Raw genomic sequence first — 21,343 nt, forward strand, 5'->3', positions numbered from 1 at the left:
CATAATAACTGAAACGATGAAAACAAAGTGCTTGATATTTGCGGACCCTCCTCTGCAGATCTGTTCTCCTCCCATGGTGAGGTGAACGCTAGAGCTCGCTTAATTTGTCTCAATATTGATACGTCTGGAGCTCCTTCTGTTTGTTTTAGCTGAACCGAATGGAAAATTAATTCTATCTGTCTTTGTGAGAATAAAATTTTAAAAGGGCTACATCCCTGCGAAATATCCTCCTACTTAAAAACACTAAACAGCAGGCACTTCCCTGACAAACGCCTCGTATCATTACTCTGTTCTGATTCACTGTAAATTGTTCTTCATGACAGCTGCTCTCTGAAAACACTACAAAAGGAAAGGTAATTCATTTTTTATCTCAAGGGAGAAACACCTTTCAGTGTCCTGACATTTCAGACAAGTCATTCTCAGAGGGAAAAGTGCACAGTTCCAGGAATCGGCCATTAAAACCCGTCGAACTGTAATGCAACAAAATGCGTCTCGAGATAAATGACGAGCAGCTACACATCATAATCACGGCCACCATCATCCTCACCACAATAGCTATTGTGAGCAAATGACGTCTGTAATGAAGATGATTCATTGAGTACACATTGTCTTCAGCTTCCCTGTGAATTGCAAGGCATAAAATCTCAATGGCAAACAGCAGATGCCAGGACACTATGAGATGGTGTGACACATAAGCGGCTGAGCGAATCATAACGGCATAATTTCCCCATGCATTATATCTTTCTTTACAGCTGAAAACTTTCCCTGGTTCTGTTTCAAGGTTTCTAAGCTGATAGACTCATAAATCTGGCCAGCAGCTCAGAGCTGTTGGTTATTCGTAACCATGTCGTAAGTCACTCACCTGCACCGCCACCACAGACGACAGCTCCTCCACAGAGAGCTCGTCGAGCCCCGGGCTCCTGTTTGCACCAGACCTTTGTAGATGTTGCCACATGACAGAGAGAGAAACCAGAGACTCATGAGTGCATCACTGGAAAGCATCAATCGCAACAAACAGAAGCACGCAAAATTATGCAGGGCATCTTTTGTTTTCTAGAAATGAGCTCACGGTGAAATTCCAGCTTATAAACAAGAACATCAAATGCTAAGCAGATATTTTCTGGGTGGATGAGCAGCATTTGCAAGAACACTTTCATATTCGAAACTCTCTCTGTGCGCCCGAGTGACCAGCACACGCGTCTCGCAGGTTTCTCTGACCGCCGGTGCAGCGGCAAAGCTACTTTTAAAAGTTATGCATTCTAATATTGTCTTACTCCCTAAAAAATAATTACTTTGTTACATTTTATGTTACTTTTGCATGACTTTCTCTCATGTGTATTTCACTGAGAGGTTATTTTGATGATGATAATGATGAAGAACTTTATTAATCCCCTAGAGGAAATTTACATGTCACAGCAGCACAACACTAAATAAACAGACAGAAAAACAAACAACATTCACAACGACAGCAACACTTTTCCTCCTGTATCAGTTTCGCAAAACATGATTATATACAACCGAGTATTCCTAAAAATATATACTCAATCATCTTGTATAACGCTGGTTGTACAGTCTAAAAGCTGTTTACTGTTGGTAAAAAAGACTTCCTAAAATACTCCTTATAACAGCGAGGATGAATTAATCTTCATGAATCTTTGATGAAGGGGATGACCATCATGATTCATCATAGAAGACAATTTCCCAATCATTTTATCATTTTATCCTGCATTATCTCCCCACAACAGAACCTGCCTTCTTTATAAGTTTGTTTAACTTATTCTTCTCCTTTTCCAACAGTCCCCAACATGTGACAGAGTAAAAAAATCACAGAAGGTCTTGATTGGTGCATGACATACACCGAAAGATCTCAGCCGCCTTAACAAATGAATTCGACTTTGACCCTTCTTATAATCTTGCATCGTATTGTCAGACCAATCAAGCTTGTTATTCAAATAAACACCTATACAATCTCAATTTCTGACTCACGTATGTTTACTGGTACCACTTGAGGAGGAGATCTGCTAAAATCATCCACAATGTCCTTTGTCTTACCAGCATTTAGAGAGACAGTTTTCCTCACACCAGTCTGTGAAATTCTTCAATAATAGCTCCCTATATTCACTCTCATCATGGTCAGTTATGCAACCAACAATTGCTGAATCATCTGAAAATTTCTAATGGTAACAAAATTAGAGTTCTACTGAAAATCTGATGTATAAAAAGTGAACAAAAATGGAGCTAAAACTGTTCCTTGAGGAACTCCAGCACTACACTTCACTACTCCTGCATCCTCACATGCTGTGGTCTATGAGAGAGATAATCAGTTATCCAATTCACCATACTCTGGCCATACTCCAGCATTCTCCATCTTACTCTGTAGTAGTGTTGGCTGAATAGTGTTAAATGCAGAGAAGTTACCAAATAAACCACCCCACAGATCTGATCAGCACAGGCCTTATGGACTCTAGGATTAATACCATCAGGACCTGGAGACTTCTTCATCTTAATTCTCCTTAACCCACTGCTTACTTGTTCAACTCACATAGAAAAAACAGGAACATACTCACAAATGGGAGCAAAGGATGAGATTAGAGCTGTGATGAAGAGCTCTGTGGTATTCTACTAGTGCGGACCGTTCAGAAGCATCAGACCCACCATCAAATCAAAAAATAAATTAAGTTCATTCACCCTCGTCTGACCACCAGGGGCAATATATCCCCTTATTTTATTTCCACGTCTGGACATCACATTTAGATCTTTCCGAACCTCTCTCACATTCTTTTGTTGTAGTTTTCGTTCCATTTTTAACTTATAATTCTCTTTCCCCTGTCTAACTTTTACTTTTAATAACCTCTGTACTCTCTTTTGCTCATCCTTATCACCCACTGAAAACGCCCTCTTTTTCTCGTTTAATAATACTTTCAACTCAGAGGTGACCCAAGGCTTGTTGTGTGAATAACATTTGATCTTGTGTTGTCAACACAATATAATCTGTAATGCGCTCAGTTAAGCTAACAATATCCTCGTCACAAAACCTCCCAATCAGTTGTTTCAAAACAATCCATTAATGCTTCATAGGCAGAATCAGACCATATCTTAACTGTTCTTATTACTGCCGGTTTCTTCATCACAACCGGCACATAAACAGACCTAATGTAAACAAGATTATGATCTGATCGCCTCAGTGGAGGAAGCAGTGAAGATCTATAAGCTTCTTTTACATTTGCATGAAACAGGTCCAAGGTTTTATTGTCTCTCGTATCACAGCCCACATACTGAGTAAACGTGGGAAGAGTATTATGTAGAGATGCTCGGTTAAAATCACCAGAGATAGTAATCAGTTAATGAGGATATTTTAACTGCATCCTGGCTGTAACAGTATTAATATATTCACAAGCATTAATAACACTGGCCGACGGAGGGATATACACCGTTATCGCGATCACATAAGAGAATTCTCTTGGCAAATAGTACGACCTCATTCCCTCTGCAAGTAATTCAATATCCTAGTATTTTTTGCAAGTGTTTAATGCAGTGTTTAATTTTTAAGGCGTTTGTTATTTTATTTTTGAGCACTTAGAGTATCTCTTGAGCCCTAGAGCTACTGTTTGTCATACAAAAGATCTCTGAACATTACGGGTTATATTACCTGCCGTACAGTTCTTGTTATTGAAAGTAATGTGTTATGTTTCTTTTGTACCTTTTTGTCTATTTCCGCATGTATGCGTGTGCATGTCTGAGTTACTAAGATATGGAGAAGACAGAGGATTCAGTGTTTAAAAAACAAAATGTTTAAGCAAATTAATAAAACTGACAAGTAAAAAAAAAGTAAAACAAATATTAATGTGTAAATTTATACAGTAATGCATTAGTTATTACATCAGAAAAGTACATAAATTCTGCTTAAGTAATGCATGTTACTTGTAATGTGTTACTTTACTCGTTACATCAAAAAAGTAATCCATTTATGTAATGCTAATGCATGTTGCTTGTAATGCATTACTTGTTACATTAAACAGTAATCTGATTACATAGTGTTTGTTACTTGTAATGTATTACTTTACTCATTACTTTAAAAAGTAATCTGATTATGTAATGCACGTTACTTGTAATGCATTACTTTACTCGTTACTTTAAAAAGTAATCTGATTATGTAATGCATGTTACTTGTAATGCATTACTTTATCAGTTACATTAAAAAAGTAATCTGATTATGTAATGCACGTTACTTGTAATGCATTACTTTACTCGTTACTTCAAAAAGTAATCTGATTACATTATACATGTTACTTGTAATCTTGCATCGTATTGTCAGACCAATCAAGCTTGTTATTCAAATAAACACCTAGATACAATCTCAATTTCTGACTCACGTATGTTTACTGGTACCACTTGAGGAGGAGATCTGCTAAAATCATCCACAATGTCCTTTGTCTTACCAGCATTTAGAGAGACAGTTTTCCTCACACCAGTCTGTGAAATTCTTCAATAATAGCTCCCTATATTCACTCTCATCATGGTCAGTTATGCAACCAACAATTGCTGAATCATCAGAAAATTTCTAATGGTGACAAAATTAGAGTTCTACTGAAAATCTGATGTATAAAAAGTGAACAAAAATGGAGCTAAAACTGTTCCTTGAGGAACTCCAGCACTACACTTCACTACTCCTGCATCCTCACATGCTGTGGTCTATGAGAGAGATAATCAGTTATCTAATTCACCATACTCTGGCCATACTCCAGCATTCTCCATCTTACTCTGTAGTAGTGTTGGCTGAATAGTGTTAAATGCAGAGAAGTTACCAAATAAACCACCCCACAGATCTGATCAGTGGTAAAAAAGTAATCTGATTATGTAATGCCCGTTACTTGTAATGCATTACTTTACTCGTTACTTCAAAAAGTAATCTGATTACATTATACATGTTACTTGTAATGCATTACTTTACTCGTTACTTCAAAAAGTAATCTGATTACATTATACATGTTACTTGTAATGCATTACTTTACTCGTTACTTTAAAAAGTAATCTGATTACATTATACACGTTACTTGTAATGCATTACTTTACTCGTTACTTTAAAAAGTAATCTGATTATGTAATGCACGTTACTTGTAATGCATTACTTGTTACTTTAAAAAGTAATCTGATTACGTTATGCACGTTACTTGTAATGCATTGCTTTGTCAGTTACATTAAAAAGTAATCTGATTATGTAATGCATGTTACTTGTAATGCATTACTTTACTTGTTACTTCAAAAAGTAATCTGATTACATAATGCACGTTACTTGTAATGCATTAATTTACTCGTTCCCTTTCAGTCGGTCACGTTCGACGTACGTCAGTAGAATTGGGATATCGCTTAGAGAGCTCTATCATCTTCGTGTAAACTAAAACAAGCCAATGGAATTGGCGTGCGATATTTGCATAATGCGCACCGCCCCCGACAGGTGTATATAAATAGGAAGCAGATGCAATCGCACTCTGTCTTTCGCTTCGGAGCCATTCACTGGTGTCCTGTTCAGAAGACTCCTTTCTTCGTTTGTTTTATTCTAAAACATTGCCTCAGAAGAGGATTTACAGCGAGCTTACAGTGCTGGTGAAGAGGGCACGTTCAGCGAGGTCGCGAGTCTCCGAGGAGCTGAGCTATAAGCTCTAAAACTGCTGTTTTCACAGCAAACACAAAGAGTGTGTGTGTGTAGCGATTTGGGCCGGTTCCTCGGTGTGTCAGGGAGTGGTGTACCTGACACATCGCGTCGCTCCCTGGGTGCTTCAGCACGAGTGAGTTGACTTCCCCTTCTAAAAGAGCTTTACAGACGAACCCTAACAGTATGTCATTTCGTCTGTGCGTTACTGGGTGCGGTCGTTCCCTGGTCCCTGCTGATGGGCACAATCGCTGCATCTCGTGTTTGGGCATTCTGCACGCTGAAGCAGCTTTTGTGGATGGTTCATGTTCCCATTGCGGGAACATGACCATCGTGGTGCTGAGGTCGAGGCTCTCCTTCCTGAAATCTCAGGAAGCGGGAGTCCCCTCTCCTATGCCGCGTACGACCGTTTTTTCCGGCCCCGGGAACCGGAATGACGGTACGGCGCTGTATAGGGAGGGCGACCTGAGGATAACGGTCAGGGCTCCCCCGCCGAGCGGAAACGCTCCTCGGGCCCCTGCCGCCTCATCAGCACCGCAACCCATCGTGCCACCGTTGGTTTCCGCTGGGCCCTCTACGGACTGTCCAGCCATTACCTTTGTTGTGCCGGCGGCGGATCGGATGTCGATCGCTGCATCGGAAGGTGAGCCTGAGTCCTCGGGGGAGGAAGATTCGGACGCGCTGCCGCCCGGGACGGTAGCGTTGCCCGAGTCGGATCCGGAGCTCACAGCTGTGCTCTCCCGGGCCGCCTTGTGCGTCGGGCTTGAGTGGAACCCTCCACCCTGTCCCGGCCCATCTCGGTTGGACGATTGGTACTTGGGGGGGGGGGGTCGCCCCAATGCCTTTCTTCCCGGAAGTACACGATGAGGTGACCAGGTCTTGGCAAGCTCCGTATGGGGCTCGTACAGGGCCTGGTCCCTCGTCCGCCTTCACCTCCCTGGACGGCGGGGAAGCCAGGGGATACGCAAGGATCCCGCCAGTCGAGCGGTCTGTTGCGATGCAGTTGTGTCCAACGGCCGCTGGCTGGCGCGGTGAGCCGCGTCTCCCGTCCCAGGCCTGTGAATTCTCAGCCGGTCTGACTGAGAAAGCTTACAGTGCCTGTGGGCAGGCTGCCTCTGCCCTGCACGCGATGGCCCTTTTGCAGGTCTATTAGGCAAAGGCGCTGTCGCAGATGCCCCAGGAAGGTCCTGACCAACAGCTGCTTGGGGAGCTGCGCGCTGCCACTGACCTTGCCCTCCGGGCAACGAAGGTGACAGCGCGTTCTGTTGGCCAGGCGATGTCTACTCTGGTAGTCCAGCAACGCCACCTCTGGCTGACCTTGGCAGACATGAGGGAGACCGACAAACATCGGTTCCTGGATTCCCCCATGTCTCCGGTCAGCCTTTTCGGCGACGCGGTGGAGAGCTGTGCCCAACAGTTCTCCGCTGCACAGAAGCAGGCTGAGGCTATCAGACATGTCATGCCACGGCGGTCCGCTGCTGCCTCCACCACGCTGCCCGTGGCTCAGCCTCAGCCCGCTCGTCGCCGAGGGCGCCCGCCTGCGTCTTCCTCTGCCCCTGCTAAGTCGGCAAAGCAGCAGCCTACACCAGCCAAACAGCAGGGTGCCGGTCGCGGACGTGGTGCCCAGCCCGTCTCTGCCAAGCCAGGTGGCAAGCGGTCGGGGAAAACTCGGCCCTGAGACAGGTGACCTGGAGCGGAAGGTTCCTGCCCTTTGGGAGAGTATTCCATCTGCTCTCCCACCCCCGGAGGAGGGCCGGGGGGATTTTGTGGCGGCTGTCCATCTACCGCCGCTGGCTCTCCGGAGTCCAGCGGTACCCACTTTGCCACAAAAACAGCAGTTTCCTCAAACTCCAGGTCACAACTAGGTGTGTCTGCCAGTGTGCCAGGCCCGCCTCGCCGCTGGCAGCTCCCTTCCCATTCGCCAGCAGGCGGCAGTGTGATGGCGCAGACCGCGTCCCATGCGCCGTCTCCCATGCACACTGCTGCCTCGCAGAGTCCGACCCCACTCCGGGCCGCTCCCAAGCCGTCCGAGTCGGGTCCCTCTCTGCCTTGCTGCCCCACCCCCGGTGCGTCTGTGGTGCCTTTGGTCCCGCTGGCTCAGTGTCTGGAAGCGTGGATAGCGCTCCCCAGCCTGTCTAGTTGGCTCATTCGTACTATCAGACTCGGCTATGCGATTCAGTTCGCCCGGCGTCCCCTGGTCTTCAGGGCTGTCCACTTCACTCAGGTGTCGTTGGACAGTGCACCTGTTCTCCGGGCGGAGATTGCTGTCCTCCTGGCGAAGGATACAATCGAGCCGGTCCCTCCAGCCGATATGAAGTCGGGGTTCTACAGCCCCTACTTCATTGTACCGAAAAAGGGCGGTGGGCTACGGCCAATCCTGGACCGTCCCCAGGATTGGTTTGCAGCAATAGACCTGAAGGACGCGTACTTTCATGTCTCGGTTCTGCCTCGACACAGACCCTTCCTCCGGTCTGCGTTCGAGGGTCGGGCATGTCAGTACAAAGTACTGTACTTGAAATGCGTTACTTGATACATTAAAAATTAACCTGATTATGTAATGCACGTTACTTGTAATGCATTACTTTACTCGTTACTTTAAAAAGTAATCTGATTATGTAATGCATGTTACTTGTAATGCCTTACTTTATCAGTTACATTAAAAAGTAATCTGATTATGTAATGCACGTTACTTGTAATGCATTACTTTACTCGTTACTTTAAAAAGTAATCTGATTACATAATGCACGTTACTTGTAATGCATTACTTTACTCGTTACTTTAAAAAGTAATCTGATTATGTAATGCATGTTACTTGTAATGCATTACTTTATCAGTTACATTAAAAAGTAATCTGATTATGTAATGCACGTTACTTGTAATGCATTACTTTACTCGTTACATTAAAAGTAATCTGATTATGTAATGCACATTACTTGTAATGCATTACTTTACTCGTTACATTAAAAAGTAATCTGATTACATAATGCACGTTACTTGTAATGCATTACTTTACTCGTTACTTTAAAAAGTAATCTGATTATGTAATGCACGTTACTTGTAATGCATTACTTTACTTGTTACTTCAAAAAGTAATCTGATTACATTATACATGTTACTTGTAATGCATTACTTTACTCGTTACTTTAAAAAGTAATCTGATTACATTATACATGTTACTTGTAATGCATTACTTTACTCGTTACTTTAAAAAGTAATCTGATTACGTTATGCACGTTACTTGTAATGCATTACTTTACTTGTTACTTCAAAAAGTAATCTGATTACATAATGCATGTTACTTGTAATGCATTAATTTACTTGTTACATTTAAAAATAATCTGATTATGTAATGCACGTTACTTGTAATGCATTACTTTACTCGTTACATTAAAAAGTAATCTGATTACATAATGCACGTTACTAGTAATGCATTACTTTACTCGTTACTTTAAAAAGTAATCTGATTACATAATGCACGTAACTTGTAATGCATTACTTTACTCGTTACTTTAAAAAGTAATCTGATTATGTAATGCATGTTACTTGTAATGCATTACTTTACTCATTACTTTAAAAAGTAATCTGATTACATAATGCACGTTACTTGTAATGCATTACTTTACTCGTTACTTTAAAAAGTAATCTGATTATGTAATGCACGTTACTTGTAATGCATTACTTTACTCGTTACTTCAAAAAGTAATCTGATTATGTAATGCACGTTACTTGTAATGCATTACTTTATCAGTTACATTAAAAAGTAATCTGATCATGTAATGCACGTTATTTGTAATGCATTACTTTACTCATTACATTTACATTTACATTTAGTCATTTAGCAGACGCTTTTATCCAAAGCGACTTACAAATGAGAGTAGTAGAATCAATTAAATCAACATGAGAACAACAGTATGTAAGTGCTGAGTGAAGTCACAGTTATGTCAGTAAAGTGCTCATAGCGAATTTTTTTTTTTTTTTTTTTTTTAAATAAATAAATAAATACACAGATAGGAGAAGAATATTAGTCAAGGTAAGTGCTACTACTACTGGGTCAAGTGCTGACGAAAAAGATACGTCTTTAGCATTTTTTTGAAAATGGCTAGAGACTCGGCTGCTCGGATAGAGCGTGGTAGGTCATTCCACCAGCCAGGAACAGTCCCGGAGAAGGTCCGTGAGAGTGATTTTGTGCCCCTATGTGATGGCACCACAAGGCGCCGTTCACTTGCAGAACGCAGGTTTCTGGAGGGCGCGTAAGTCTGAAGTAGTGAGTTAAGGTATAGCGGTGCAGAGCCAGCTGTCGTTCTGTAAGCAAACATCAGAGCCTTGAATTGGATGCGAGCAGCTACTGGCAGCCAGTGCAGACTGATGAAGAGAGGAGTGACGTGCGCTCTCTTCGGTTCGTTGAAGACCAGTCTTGCTGCAGCATTTTGGATCAGTTGTAGAGGCTTGATCGTGCATGCTGGAAGGCCAGCCAAGAGAGCATTACAGTAGTCCAGTCTGGATAGAACAAGAGCTTGGACAAGAATTTGTGTGGAATGTTCCGATAGGAAGGGTCTAATCTTCCTGATGTTGTACAAGGCAAATCTGCAGGACTTTACTCGTTACTTTAAAAAGTAATCTGATTATGTAATGCACGTTACTTGTAATGCATTACTTTACTCGTTACTTCAAAAAGTAATCTGATTATGTAATGCACGTTACTTGTAATGCATTACTTTATCAGTTACATTAAAAAGTAATCTGATCATGTAATGCACGTTATTTGTAATGCATTACTTTACTCATTACATTTACATTTACATTTAGTCATTTAGCAGACGCTTTTATCCAAAGCGACTTACAAATGAGAGTAGTAGAATCAATTAAATCAACATGAGAACAACAGTATGTAAGTGCTGAGTGAAGTCACAGTTATGTCAGTAAAGTGCTCATAGCGAATTTTTTATTTTTTTTTTTCAAATCTGCAGGACCGGGTCGTTGCTGCAACATGATCTGTGAAGGTTAGACCAGCATCCATCACCACTCCAAGGTTTCTGGCTGTCCTGGAAGGAGTGATGGTTGAAGACCCAAGTTGAACTGAAAGGTTGTGATGAAGTGTTGTACTCGTTACATTAAAAAGGTTGTGATGAAGTGATGTACTCGTTACATTAAAAAGTAATCTGATTACATAATGCACGTTACTTGTAATGCATTACTTTACTCGTTACATTAAAAAGTAATCTGATTACATAATGCACGTTACTTGTAATGCATTACTTTACTCGTTACTTTAAAAAGTAATCTGATTATGTAATGCATGTTACTTGTAATGCATTACTTTACTTGTTACTTTAAAAAGTAATCTGATTACATAATGCACGTTACTTGTAATGTGTTACTTTACTCATTACATTAAAAAGTAATCTGATTACATAATGCACGTTACTTGTAATGCATTACTTTACTCGTTACTTCAAAAAGTAATCTATGTAATGCATGTTACTTGTAATGCATTACTTTACTCGTTACTTTAAAAAGTAATCTGATTACGATATGCACGTTACTTTTAATGCATTACTTTACTTGTTACTTCAAAAAGTAATCAGATTACATAATGCATGTTACTTGTAATGCATTAATTTACTTGTTACATTTAAAAGTAATCTGATTATGTAATGCATGTTACTTGTAATGCATTACTTTACTCGTTACATTAAAAAGTAATCTGATTACATAATGCACGTTACTTGTAATGCATTAATTTACTTGTTACATTTAAAAGTAATCTGATTATGTAATGCACGTTACTTGTAATGCATTACTTTACTCGTTACATTAAAAAGTAATCTGATTACATAATGCACGTTACTTGTAATGCATTAATTTACTTGTTACTTTAAAAAGTAATCTGATTATGTAATGCACGTTACTTGTAATGCATTACTTTAATCGTTACTTCAAAAAGTAATCTGATTATGTAATGCACGTTACTTGTAATGCATTACTTTATCAGTTACATTAAAAAGTAATCTGATCATGTAATGCACGTTACTTGTAATGCATTACTTTACTCGTTACATTAAAAAGTAATCTGATTACATAATGCACGTTACTTGTAATGCATTACTTTACTCGTTACATTAAAAAGTAATCTGATTACATAATGCACGTTACTTGTAATGCATTACTTTACTCGTTACATTAAAAAGTAATCTGATTACATAATGCACGTTACTTGTAATGCATTACTTTACTCGTTACTTTAAAAAGTAATCTGATTATGTAATGCATTACTTTACTTGTTACTTTAAAAAGTAATCTGATTACATAATGCACGTTACTTGTAATGTGTTACTTTACTCATTACATTAAAAAGTAATCTGATTACATAATGCACATTACTTGTAATGCATTACTTTACTCGTTACTTCAAAAAGTAATCTGATTACATAATGCACGTTACTTGTAATGTGTTACTTTACTCATTACATTAAAAAGTAATCTGATTATGTAATGCACGTTACTTGTAATGCATTACTTTACTTGTTACTTCAAAAAGTAATCTGATTACATAATGCACGTTACTTGTAATGCATTAATTTACTCGTTACATTAAAAAATAATCTGATTACATAATGCACGTAACTTGTAATGCATTACTTTACTCGTTACTTTAAAAAGTAATCTGATTATGTAATTCATGTTACTTGTAATGCATTACTTTACTCATTACATTAAACATTAATCTGATTACATAATGCACGTTACTTGTAATGCATTACTTTACTCGTTACATTAAAAAGTAATCTGATTATGTAATGCACGTTACTTGTAATGCATTACTTTACTCGTTCCTTAAAAAAGTAATCTGATTACATAATGCACGTTACTTGTAATGCATTACTTTACTCGTTACATTAAAAAGTAATCTGATTACATAATGCACATTACTTGTAATGCATTACTTTACTCGTTACTTCAAAAAGTAATCTGATTACATAATGCACGTTACTTGTAATGCATTAATTTACTCGTTACTTTAAAAAGTAATCTGATTATGTAATGCACGTTACTTGTAATGCATTACTTTAATCGTTACTTCAAAAAGTAATCTGATTATGTAATGCACGTTACTTGTAATGCATTACTTTAATCGTTACTTCAAAAAGTAATCTGATTATGTAATGCACGTTACTTGTAATGCATTACTTTATCAGTTACATTAAAAAGTAATCTGATCATGTAATGCACGTTACTTGTAATGCATTACTTTACTCGTTACATTAAAAAGTAATCTGATTACATAATGCACGTTACTTGTAATGCATTACTTTACTCGTTACATTAAAAAGTAATCTGATTACATAATGCACGTTACTTGTAATGCATTACTTTACTCGTTACATTAAAAAGTAATCTGATTACATAATGCACGTTACTTGTAATGCATTACTTTACTCGTTACTTTAAAAAGTAATCTGATTATGTAATGCATTACTTTACTTGTTACTTTAAAAAGTAATCTGATTACATAATGCACGTAACTTGTAATACATTACTTTACTCGTTACTTTAAAAAGTAATCTGATTATGTAATGCATGTTACTTGTAATGCATTACTTTACTTGTTACTTTAAAAAGTAATCTGATTACATAATGCACGTTACTTGTAATGTGTTACTTTACTCATTACATTAAAAAGTAATCTGATTACATAATGCACGTTACTTGTAATGCATTACTTTACTCGTTACTTCAAAAAGTAATCTATGTAATGCATGTTACTTGTAATGCATTACTTTACTCGTTACTTTAAAAAGTAATCTGATTACGATATGCACGTTACTTTTAATGCATTACTTTACTTGTTACTTCAAAAAGTAATCAGATTACATAATGCATGTTACTTGTAATGCATTAATTTACTTGTTACATTTAAAAGTAATCTGATTATGTAATGCATGTTACTTGTAATGCATTACTTTACTCGTTACATTAAAAAGTAATCTGATTACATAATGCACGTTACTTGTAATGCATTAATTTACTTGTTACATTTAAAAGTAATCTGATTATGTAATGCACGTTACTTGTAATGCATTACTTTACTCGTTACATTAAAAAGTAATCTGATTACATAATGCACGTTACTTGTAATGCATTAATTTACTCGTTACTTTAAAAAGTAATCTGATTATGTAATGCACGTTACTTGTAATGCATTACTTTAATCGTTACTTCAAAAAGTAATCTGATTATGTAATGCACGTTACTTGTAATGCATTACTTTATCAGTTACATTAAAAAGTAATCTGATCATGTAATGCACGTTACTTGTAATGCATTACTTTACTCGTTACATTAAAAAGTAATCTGATTACATAATGCACGTTACTTGTAATGCATTACTTTACTCGTTACATTAAAAAGTAATCTGATTACATAATGCACGTTACTTGTAATGCATTACTTTACTCGTTACATTAAAAAGTAATCTGATTACATAATGCACGTTACTTGTAATGCATTACTTTACTCGTTACTTTAAAAAGTAATCTGATTATGTAATGCATTACTTTACTTGTTACTTTAAAAAGTAATCTGATTACATAATGCACGTTACTTGTAATGTGTTACTTTACTCATTACATTAAAAAGTAATCTGATTACATAATGCACATTACTTGTAATGCATTACTTTACTCGTTACTTCAAAAAGTAATCTGATTACATAATGCACGTTACTTGTAATGTGTTACTTTACTCATTACATTAAAAAGTAATCTGATTATGTAATGCACGTTACTTGTAATGCATTACTTTACTTGTTACTTCAAAAAGTAATCTGATTACATAATGCACGTTACTTGTAATGCATTAATTTACTCGTTACATTAAAAAATAATCTGATTACATAATGCACGTAACTTGTAATGCATTACTTTACTCGTTACTTTAAAAAGTAATCTGATTATGTAATTCATGTTACTTGTAATGCATTACTTTACTCATTACATTAAACATTAATCTGATTACATAATGCACGTTACTTGTAATGCATTACTTTACTCGTTCCTTAAAAAAGTAATCTGATTACATAATGCACGTTACTTGTAATGCATTAATTTACTTGTTACATTTAAAAGTAATCTGATTATGTAATGCACGTTACTTGTAATGCATTACTTTACTCGTTACATTAAAAAGTAATCTGATTACATAATGCACGTTACTTGTAATGCATTAATTTACTCGTTACTTTAAAAAGTAATCTGATTATGTAATGCACGTTACTTGTAATGCATTACTTTAATCGTTACTTCAAAAAGTAATCTGATTATGTAATGCACGTTACTTGTAATGCATTACTTTAATCGTTACTTCAAAAAGTAATCTGATTATGTAATGCACGTTACTTGTAATGCATTACTTTATCAGTTACATTAAAAAGTAATCTGATCATGTAATGCACGTTACTTGTAATGCATTACTTTACTCGTTACATTAAAAAGTAATCTGATTACATAATGCACGTTACTTGTAATGCATTACTTTACTCGTTACATTAAAAAGTAATCTGATTACATAATGCACGTTACTTGTAATGCATTACTTTACTCGTTACATTAAAAAGTAATCTGATTACATAATGCACGTTACTTGTAATGCATTACTTTACTCGTTACTTTAAAAAGTAATCTGATTATGTAATGCATTACTTTACTTGTTACTTTAAAAAGTAATCTGATTACATAATGCACGTAACTTGTAATACATTACTTTACTCGTTACTTTAAAAAGTAATCTGATTATGTAATTCATGTTACTTGTAATGCATTACTTTACTCGTTACATTAAAAAGTAATCTGATTACATAATGCACGTTACTTGTAATGCATTACTTTACTCGTTACTTTAAAAAGTAATCTGATTATGTAATGCATTACTTTACTTGTTACTTTAAAAAGTAATCTGATTACATAATGCACGTTACTTGTAATGTGTTACTTTACTCATTACATTAAAAAGTAATCTGATTACATAATGCACATTACTTGTAATGCATTACTTTACTCGTTACTTCAAAAAGTAATCTGATTACATAATGCACGTTACTTGTAATGTGTTACTTTACTCATTACATTAAAAAGTAATCTGATTATGTAATGCACGTTACTTGTAATGCATTACTTTACTTGTTACTTCAAAAAGTAATCTGATTACATAATGCACGTTACTTGTAATGCATTAATTTACTCGTTACATTAAAAAGTAATCTGATTACATAATGCACGTTACTTGTAATGTGTTACTTTACTCATTACATTAAAAAGTAATCTGATTATGTAATGCACGTTACTTGTAATGCATTACTTTACTTGTTACTTCAAAAAGTAATCTGATTACATAATGCACGTAACTTGTAATGCATTACTTTAGTCGTTACTTTAAAAAGTAATCTGATTATGTAATGCACGTTACTTGTAATGCATTACTTTACTCATTACATTAAAAAGTAATCTGATTATGTAATGCACGTTACTTGTAATGCATTACTTTACTTGTTACTTCAAAAAGTAATCTGATTACATAATGCACGTTACTTGTAATGTGTTACTTTACTTGTTACTTCAAAAAGTAATCTGATTATGTAATGCACGTTACTTGTAATGCATTACTTTACTCATTACATTAAAAAGTAATCTGATTATGTAATGCACGTTACTTGTAATGCATTACTTTACTTGTTACTTCAAAAAGTAATCTGATTATGTAATGCACGTTACTTGTAATGCATTACTTTACTCATTACATTAAAAAGTAATCTGATTACATAATGCACATTACTTGTAATGCATTACTTTACTCGTTACTTCAAAAAGTAATCTGATTACATAATGCACGTTACTTGTAATGCATTACTTTACTTGTTACTTCAAAAAGTAATCTGATTATGTAATGCACGTTACTTGTAATGCATTACTTTACTCATTACATTAAAAAGTAATCTGATTACATAATGCACATTACTTGTAATGCATTACTTTACTCGTTACTTCAAAAAGTAATCTGATTACATAATGCACGTTACTTGTAATGTGTTACTTTACTCATTACATTAAAAAGTAATCTGATTATGTAATGCACGTTACTTGTAATGCATTACTTTACTTGTTACTTCAAAAAGTAATCTGATTACATAATGCACGTTACTTGTAATGCATTAATTTACTCGTTACATTAAAAAGTAATCTGATTACATTAAAAAGTAATCTGATTACATTATGCATGTTACTTGTAATGCATTACTTTACTTGTTACATTAAAAAGTAATCTGGGTAGCACTTTATTTTACAGTCCTGTTACCCATGTACACACTATGCACTTATTACAGAAATTATAATAACTGGGTAATAACTAGGTACTAACCCCGAACCTTCACCTTCACCTAAACTTAACCCTTGTAGTTACCTTATATTACTCAGTATTTTAATAGGCAAGTACATTGCAAGTACACATGTAAGTACACATATTGTAAAATAAAGTGCAACCGTAATCTGATTATGTAATGCACGTTACTTGTAATAACCCCTAACTCTGTCTCAGACACAGATGGGATTGATTGCAGGCGGAAGGAAAGCCGTCTCCTCTGCAGTGGTGAACCGCAGTCAGTAAAGATGCATCAGGTACGAGCCGGATGAATAGATTAACACTGCGTCTCTATCGACTGCCACATTTATGGCTTTTTTCTCAGCGAGCGCTGATGAGGCCAGAATACTGATATGGCTTCAGATGTAAATAAGCCCGGCCATCAGAGCTTTACTAATCTGCTGGACCCCATGATGGGAGAAGTACATTAGGAAATGGCTCATGAGATGAAGGACAGAATCAGGCGAGGTGTAGAGCAATGAGACGGAGACAGAGATTCATCACAGAGAGTTCGGAGCTTGCTGTGAACTTGATTAAAAGCTATTCTGATCAAAACAACACTGTTTATGTGGAAAAAAGAATATTACCAAGAGCGTTTTTATTCCTTTATATTCGTTTGTATTGCTTCAATGCAATGTAAGTTACTGTGGGTAAAAGCATATGCCAACTGCATAAATGTAAATGCGGATGCAAAAAGGTGTTTTACAGCACACCGCGGCCAGTCGTGTTTCAACACCCTGTGATATTCTCAGTTCTCTTCACCTTGTGGTCCATCTGCTCTGAGCAGGTAAATACATAGACCATGATGCACAGGGCTCAGCCCAGGTCCTTGGTGCTCCTGTTTTTGTCCGTGCGGGCGGGACCGGCTGGGCTCTGCTCATGACCAGATGCAGTGACTGGGTCAGTGTGACGCAACATCTACAGTTGACAGGAGAAAAACATGCTTTAGCAAACAAACACAAACACAAATATTCAGTTGCATACTATATGTGGCGTATAAATATAGACTTTCTCAAATGCAAATGTTTATCCATGGCTAAAGTCCTGACTGAGAGGCTTCAGTCTGAGCAAACAGCTCGATTTTGGGAGACGGAGCACTGCTAAATGATCACCTTTTATACTTTAGGTTCAACATTGCGTGTTGTGTATTTACTAATGATTTGTGTAAAGAACAAATGTATTTTATGTGTTTAATGCTATTTGGCAAGCTTTTACCCCTGAGGAGTCCTTCAGTGAAGATCTTTTGCATTAGGATGGCACAGTTTCACGTGACTTACACAAACAGGCAGTGTTCTTGAATCAACATCCAGGAAAAACAATCTGATTCTGATTTTTTTTTTTGTGATTTGAAAATGTACAATACGACCGGTACAGTCTGACTCCCTAACGAAAGACTCTTATGAGCCAAATCAAAATACAGCAAAAACAGCAATACTGCGAAATATTAAATCCGCTGTTTTTCTATGTGAATATATAGTAAAGTGTAATTTATTCCTGTGATCAAAGCTGAATTTTCAGCATCATTACTCCAGTCTTCAGTGTCACATGATCCTTCAGAAATCATTCTGATATGATGATTTGATGCTCAAGAAACATCAGTGTTGAAAACAGTTTATATTTTTGTGGAAACCGAGATACATTTTATTATTCAGGATTCTTTGATGAATAGAAAATTCAAAAGAACAGCATTTATTTGAAACAGAATCTTTTGTAACACAATAAATGTCTTTACTGTAACTTTTGATCAGTTTAATGAGTCCTTGATGAATAAAAGTATTAAATATTTCCAACCCCACACTTTTGAACAGTAGTGTGTATTTCTTCTGATCCCTAATGTATAACATGTACATCTGTTAGTGTTTTTGTTTAGCTTGCATAGGCTCACATATTGATTTTAAAATAAACCAAGCAAAATGGTTTATATACTTTTGGGGAAACAAATTTAAAGGTTTAAGAAAACTCTATAAAATAAGCCAGCTCTGCACATGAATCACTTTCAGCGGCCGCGGTATCTTAATGGAGCCATCTGTGCCACCGGTGTCATTTTTTTGCATACTCTCACTTCAGTGTGAATGAAAGACAGAAGTGTGACTCGGTCAGCAGAGCTCAGAGACTGACCATATGCTCAGGAAGCAGCACTGCCATTTATTTGACCATCAAACAGGAGCGTCTCCGCTTTGTTATGCTTTCAAAGTGTCGAGCGCTCGAGACAGATCCTCCTGAGAAACCTTCTCTCAGCATAAGGCCATCTGATGGGACGTTTACTGTTTAATGGGCTCCTCCATCTCTGTGAGGATGTTCAAAATGAGTCACTTCAAACCTAAAGCTGTGTCTCACCTGTCTGTGAGCAGCATGATGACTAATCGTGGAGTGTTGCCCAGACACTCGTGTGAATAGAGGAACGGGGCGTTGCAGATGTTTGAGGAGCAGCGCTTCTCTCTCTCGTCCCGGCGGTGCCGGAGTTGGGACAGCCAAAGAAAGGCCTGAGAGTTCTCCACCTGAGAGACGATTATGAAGGATTAGCAGGAAGAAAATATCACACCTGAGCTGGAGAAAACAGTGCGCTTTCTAAGCCACTCTACGCAGCGTTCATCAGGACTTCTATTCTACTGAACCGCAGGCCTTCGAGTCAGACCAAAATATCAGCAATCACACGAGAGCACATCGAGACTTTCATTATGCTGCAAACGGTGTGAATAGAGGCAGTATTGAATATTCTCTTATGAGACGCCTGAAGGCCTTTTCACATGACTCACGCTAGTGAACTCAGCATTACCCTCCATACAGCGTTTCAGTCAAGCATCGTATCGCAAAGTTCAAATCATTTCCACCTTTGAAGGCCATCAATGGCTACCAGATGATTCACATGACGTATGCAACACGTCTGCAATAAATTCAGATTCTAGCATTGTTTAGAAATATCCCGACACAGTATCAAGAAGGACAATTCTTCATTAGGGTTTAGTTTTAGAAGAATCAGATCAACTGATGACCATCCACAGATTCTAACAATAAAAAAAGCGAACAAAAATATTTCTTATTTATAAGCATTCATGCACAAGTTGTTTTCTCTTTCAATCTTCCAGAGTGTTTTATTCAGTTTTAAGCTCAAATACATGTTTTCACTGTTTAATGTGCACAAATCCTGCTTTCAGAAACATAACATGCTCTTAAAATCAGTGACTCTTCTCGTGCCGAGGTCAAAGCGACGATAAAGTCAGTCATGTGAGAAGGCCTCAAGCCAGTCCGACTGCTATTCTACTGAACCGTAGGCCTTCAAGTGAGACCAAAATATGAGCAATCACACGAGAACACAACGAGACTTTCATTATAGAGGCAAATTGTGTGAATAGAGGCAGAATTGAATATTCTCTTATGAGACGCCTAATGCATGTGTGGGTTCAACTCAAGAAAATAACACTCAATGTAGTGGATAACAATAGGACAGATAAATAGCCGTACCTTCTGCCCAACGATTCTGTCCACCACGTCTCTCGCATGGACGTCAATGGTACAGATGGTCATGTCTTTCTGCCGGTCTCCAGGAGTGAGCTGGCCAATCAGCATGGTTATGAGGGTGTTTAACTGACTCACTTGCTTTTTATAGTATTCCTTCATTACATTCTCAAATCCCTCCTCCAGTCTGGAGAATGCAATACCTACATCAGTCGTCCACCAGATCTGAGTGCAGGTAAGAGCGATGTTTGGAAATACACACACACACACACACACACACACACACACACATATGCATATATGCATATGCACGCTCGGGACAGTTGATGGACCTGATCGGGCTAGTGCTAAATCATCACGAAACTTTATCAGTTGCACGTGTTTTAATTCTTGCCAATTTAAACATTCAAGCAGAAAAAGATGTGAAAGAACTCATTTAGGTACTCGAGCGCTGTGTGAGAAAGTTTATGTACGCTCACACCTGTAGTGCACACACTTCTTCTTGTGCTTGAACGGATAAGTACAGGCAAAATTATTTTTTAAAAAATGCCCATCTTGGCGAATTTCCTAGTAAACATGTCTTAAGTGAACATAAACAGCTGGGAAGTCGCATGTGTAACAGTATATTGGATCTGTGCATTCGGTCTTAAAGTCACAGCAGCCTAATATTCCTGCTGCTGTCTGTGTCATTAATATTAATCAAACAACAAAAGTTAAAGAGAAAATCACTCACTGCTCTTGACTGAATCACTTCTGTAACTTTAATAAGGATTAATCTATATTTAATGTATACAGTGTAGATGATGCTCAGTTATTTTACATTAAATT

At 37.3% G+C, this 21,343-nt stretch overlaps 1 pseudogene; it reads right to left on the reverse strand.

The window, feature by feature from the left end:
* Positions 1–21,343, reverse strand: part of LOC137007528 (dynein axonemal heavy chain 9-like) — a 66,098-nt pseudogene that overhangs the window by 32,917 nt on the left and 11,838 nt on the right.

This window comes from Chanodichthys erythropterus, chromosome 19, assembly GCF_024489055.1.
Source record: "Chanodichthys erythropterus isolate Z2021 chromosome 19, ASM2448905v1, whole genome shotgun sequence".
NCBI lineage: Eukaryota > Metazoa > Chordata > Actinopteri > Cypriniformes > Xenocyprididae > Chanodichthys > Chanodichthys erythropterus.